The sequence below is a fragment of the Sinocyclocheilus anshuiensis genome, unplaced genomic scaffold, assembly GCF_001515605.1.
Source record: "Sinocyclocheilus anshuiensis isolate Anshui unplaced genomic scaffold, SAMN03320099.WGS_v1.1 scaffold1623, whole genome shotgun sequence".
Classification (NCBI taxonomy): Eukaryota; Metazoa; Chordata; class Actinopteri; order Cypriniformes; family Cyprinidae; genus Sinocyclocheilus; species Sinocyclocheilus anshuiensis.
In genome coordinates this window covers 678,866-684,719 of record NW_015553403.1, presented here as the reverse complement: position 1 = coordinate 684,719, position 5,854 = coordinate 678,866, and the positions used below count along the sequence as shown (strand labels likewise).

The following is a 5,854-nucleotide window of genomic DNA, read 5'->3' as shown; positions in this document are numbered from 1 at the left end:
AGTTTTCTCAAATGAAACGGTAAAATGCTAATGAAGTGACTCTCAGAGCAGCTGGAGATGACATTCGTGTTCATATCATCATATAGTGAGATGGCAGAAGCTGAAAACACCACAAGCGTCATCCGCGCTTTAGTATGTGTAAACAAAGTGCGCCGCGCCATCCGCCATTCATTCATTGAAGAAATCATGGCGCCTTATGCGTGATATCAAATGCTTCCGCAGATTTATAGTATTACTATAGCATTTCACCTGAGCATTGCGAATCACGCGTATGGCCATGATAAGCGCTGAATGAATGACAGGCTTTCTGTTGTAACATCGCGCAAGGTAAATAAGGGTGACATCTAGTGGAGAAGACTAATGATAAGATTCACGTTAATCAGATCTTATTTTAAATGTGTGCTGAAATAAATCCCGGAAAAGATCGATTCGCGGCTTTTGAGAATCGATATCGAATCGACGTCATTTAAAAAAAACGATTAATCGAAAAATCGATTTTTTTTTTTTTGCCCAGCCCTATTTAATAGTAGCTTATCAGTGGTGACTGTCCGTTAATGTACATATGGCAGAAATTAGGCCTGGGCGATAAAACAGTATCGATATTTATCTTTGGTAACGATATAAAAAATGTTCGATATAGTACACGATATAGGCACGTGCTATGAGTGACGCAGACAGCACACACAAACACGAGTGCTGTGCCTGCCTGTGATGAGGAGATAGTGAATTAAAAAAAAAAGAATATCAGACGAATTTAACATTTGCATTTGAATGCAAAAATAGTACAATCAAAAGTTGGGAGTGCATCAGGGAGCGTCATCGTTGATACATTTTTTAGCTATATCGCCCAGCCCTAGCAGAAATGTACGTAAAAATCAATTAAAAACGTAATAAAACAGACGATGAACACTATTAACAGCAATTATTATATGATGCAATCAAACTTATAACAAAATTTGGCCGATATATAGATATCGGCCATACTAAAGTTACATGAGGAAAGTGTTTATACAATCACAGTTCACCTCTGATCTTTCCAAACTGTCCACACTGAAAGTGAAAATGCTGCATGATGCAACATGCCAATTACAACATTTCTGATGTTTAAATTTTAAAATATGCAAAGCAGATTTTGCAACCCGTGACATTTCACTGTGAGTGGAGCTATCAAGCACAGCAAACAGAAACCAAGTGATTGAAATTATGTAATGCTTTATTGCATCACACCTGGTGCACCAAGTTTCAACAAAACGGCATATTATGTGCTTCATTAATCTGGAATTTATGGCAGGGCCTCTATTTGGAAACCATATGTCTCCAAGTCCAATGCACAAAAAAAGAAAATCCACTACAAGAAGCACAAAACCTGACACCTTGAGAAATGTAAAGCAGTAAAATGGTCCTTTAAGTATTATTTTCAAAACAACCTTACTGCCAAAATAAGGATGCGTTTGCATTTGGAAAAACCAAACAATCCCTTCAACCCACAGTGTCTGCTGTCAGCTGTTAGAAATGAATTTGTTATTGTATAGACAGCCATCTCATGGGAGTCATCAAGTCAAACGATTTAATGATCATATAAAGGGCAGTTCACAAGACCAGATTATACATTGTATGCTGTAAATACTACCCAGTAATGATATTCTCATATTCAAGAAAGACATACTTAAAATAAAAAATTTAGGAGAGGAATGGAGAATGAATTCATACAGCTATACTGTAACATACATGTGTAGTACACGTTCTGGAATGCTGATGATAAAGACTGCCTTTCCTCTTAAAGAAAGAAAGAGAATTTCTTCTTACAAAATGGCGTAATATTCCACTGCACTTGTACGACAGCATTCCAAAGAGCACTGAAGTTAGTGCTGCACACTTTGGGGATAAAATCGAATTGTGATTTCTCTGATAAAAATTACAATTGCAATTTAAAATGTGATTTAAAAAACTCCAGGTTTGCTGTGCTTGTTTGTATAGTTGCACAATTCAGCCCAACATTTTGTTGCTTACATATCAATATAACTATACATTTACAATTATTTTTATTATGATGATTATTATTATTACTAAATAAAAATATAGGAAAATAAGAAATATTACTATTGTATTATTTCGCTGTAAAATAAATGAGTATTTAAGAAAAATAAATCATCTTACAGTACAACTGTAAAATTACAATACTAACATTTACAGCTGTCAATTTCTTCAAACATAAAACCATTAAGTTTATTTTGACAAGAGCCCTGCAGTGCTGCACAAAAATATAGATGAAATATTGTGCAATATTCCTGTACAAATGTGATTCTGCTAGGGGTGACCCCGAATAGTCAAAGATTCGATGCTTCGATAGGAGGAGCCTGATTCGACTACCAGTCTCACAGTCGAATATTCGCGGGGTGTTATGATCATGCCATTTTGGCTATATGGGGGTGCTCAAATGTCTGATTTCACATAGAACTACTGGTTTAACCCAATAAGTTAATATACAGCCTATTAAAATAATGCTGTAAAAAGGAATCTGAAAAGAAAGAAGCTTCAAATAAATATTTTAACGTGCGTGAATAAATCCAACCACCCCTACAGATTTAAGTTTCACTTTCCATAACCCGTGACCGACAGAGGAGCATCTTGGCAGCAGGGATTTAAAACTTTAACAAGACTCAAACTGACACAGGCAGAGTGAAAGACTGGATTTTTTCGATCAGGTAGGGTACAAGTGATTTCAAAACATTTCAGCCGGTTTATATATATTGTGTATATATTATTTATCTCATATAAGATGCATTTGGTTGAGTTGCCGCAGTGAGCCGTAGTTCACTGACAAGCTACACAAAATCGCGTTCAAAATCGGCAATGAATCGCCTGCGATTTTGAACGCGATTTTGTGTAGCTTGTCAGTGATCTATGGCTCTGTGTAGTAAATGCCGCTCCATCTGAAAGCACGTGCTGGAGATTTACTACTAATCACCAGAAGTGGCTTTACTGACGAGATTCGCATTAAAATCGCATTAGATTTTTTGCCCAGTCCTACCGTTTGTATCTGCAAGGCGTCCGTTACACATTTTCCCTGTGTGTTAACGTAATTATGACTGTCGAATGTCTGACTTGACTCTTGGTAATGTATTTTGCCCCGCCCCCAAAACATATGATTCGACTATCAGTCGAATATCGGCAAGATTCGAAAATTCCGATTCGACTATGAAAATCCTTAGTCGGGGACACCCCTAGATTCTGCCCATGTTTTTGACATTGTTTTCAAATGCACTTGCAGAGATGGAGTTTGTGAGAAGAAGCATTTATTGTGAATCAAGATGCTCTGAGTCTGAGTATTACAAGCAGCTCATGTTTAAGAACACAGTGCCGCGCTTCACTCTAAAACAAGCAGCACATATTTCATCAAACTGCAGCCTTTTTGATTTGCTAATCACACTAAGCCATATCACAATTTCAGTTTTATTTTGATTACTCATGCAGCCCTAACTGAAGCTATTCCATATTATGTCCTTGAGGTGACGTAATAGGGTACGGCATATTGAACCCTACTGAAGTTTATTAAGTTGGGCCTACATTTTTGTCATCAAATTTTAATTATTTTATTTTGAAACCAGCATTAAAGTCAGCACTGCAAAAGAAAAGTAGGTGATGGCTTGTAAACTTGCATGACTACATCTGGATTCGTCCCAGAGCAAGATAACTCAACAAACCAGTCAAAAGTACCTGTAATCAGCAGTTTTGTAAAGTAAAAGTCTGGCCTTAATGCAGCCAATAAACCATTCTGGGCAAATTAAACACAGTTAACTGATGGCAACACAGTGCCTTCCAGTAAATCAAGATTAAGGAAGTACAGCAGAAGAACTATTCTCACCTAAACCATGGGATATTTTTAACCATTAAACCTTAACTACATTCAGATCTTTTGGTTTCTCCATCAACTCAAGGCATAAACAAGTTCTTCAAAGTGAACCATCTTTAACTTACTCAGACTTTTCAGCCCACAAAATTAGATTAGGCCTGTTCAAACATACAGACATTCACACACAAAATCTAACCATACATCCTGTCACATTAGCGTGCATAAATAACCCACAGGTAACAGACGAGATAAGATCATAATTTACTTGGGCTTTACAGCTATGGGTAAATATGTATTTAAAAGCAGTTTGCCTTCTGCAGGAGGCCTATAGGTTAAATGCTCATGATAACTGTAGCTGGGTTCTCATCCAAAGTTGCAAATTAACTTGTGTACAAAACTGGAATATCACATAAAATTAGGGGTGCAACGGATCGTAGATGATCCGTGGTCTGTACGGACCAGGCCCCACGGTTCGGCATGCATGTGATTTGCGGATTAAATGTCAAGTTTAACCATCATAGAGTGAAAGTTTATCATTTGCACGTTTTGTCTTGCCAGTTTACACATTCAAGCCATTTTAACTCGCGCGCTTTTTTTTTTTGTGCGCTCAGCCGCTACTGCGCGCAACCGAAGCGCGCACACGCAGAGAGCGAGAGGCGCGATTCAGACACAGCGTGATTCCTTTTTTTTACATACACACAAAGTTATGTTAAAATACCCGCTTTGGCAAATATTCTAGTAAATGCAGTCGGTTATTTCTTAAGTGAACGTAAACAGGTGAGAAAGAAACCGGATGTGTGTCAGTGTATTAGGCGGGCCTTGCATTTGGTCTTAAAGCGACAGCAGCCAATAAATACCTGTTTCAGTCTGCTAATCAAATAACACCACAGCTCTAACAAAGATTAATCTGTATTTAACTTGTGTGGTGAGCACTATTGTGTTAAACTTAATTATTATTATTTCTGCACCTAAATTCTGATATTTGTAACTGTGATTTGTTGTTTTCATCTATGCTTGTAATTTGTGTAATTGTTCTTGTTTTATTACTAACTTTATTAGTTAAGCTAGTAGTTTTTGCTATGGTATAGAAGTACTTAAAGGTTTTTATTTTTTTTTTGCTGATCCGAAAAATTATCCGATCCGTGACTCAAAATCCGTATATGATCCGAACCATGAATTTTGTGATCCGTTGCACCACTACATAAAATATTTGTGAATAAGCACCGCTTCCATCCAACGAGTCAAAGAGAACAAAATTCCTGATAGACTGGCACTAAATATCACTAAGAAATAGTGTTGGGCGATATGGTCATTTTTCATATCGTCATATCGCCAGCTCGTGAGATCGTCGATACACGATATTATCGTGCATGGGTGGGTGGGGCAAGAGAGAGACTCTCTGTACTTGTCATAGGGCATAAGCTATTACATAACTATTTGGTGTTTTAAATAGAGCCCGACCGATATGGGTTTTTTGGGGGCCGATGCCGATACCGATATTAGGGAGTAAAAAAGACCGATACCGATATATCGGCCGATATTCTTTATGTGTAGGCTATATTATAGTACAGTATAGTCAAAAGTTTGGACACACTTCCCATTCGTGTGTCCAAACTTTTGACTGGTACTGTATATAGAATACAGTATATAGCCTACATAAACAGAATATATATACATAAACACATTTTTTGCAATTATAACTCAAATGTGGTGATCAAAAGATCCGCTCTAGTCTCTAACGTCACTGAATCTACTGTTAAAAATGAGACATCCATTCATCATATCATCGTGCAAAACGAAGAATTCGAATCATTGTAATGTGATGATCAAATATAGGTGCGGGTGGGTGGCGGGCGGATAATTTGAAGCAGTGGACTCAGATGAAGTTTGAGCTCATCAACGCATCTCTACACTACACTGACCTAGGTCACCAGTAGCAAACAATGGAGCGCGCTCTGCTGGACAAACTAAGTAATTACACCATTCAGAAGCATTTAATCT

General features: G+C 37.4%; 1 protein-coding gene across 2 annotated transcripts in view; it reads right to left on the bottom strand.

Moving 5' to 3' along the window:
• The window catches only part of LOC107668314 (pleckstrin homology domain-containing family F member 2-like), a 30,190-nt gene that overhangs the window by 15,902 nt on the left and 8,434 nt on the right, over positions 1 to 5,854 (bottom strand). The gene's annotated exons all lie outside the window — the stretch shown is intronic.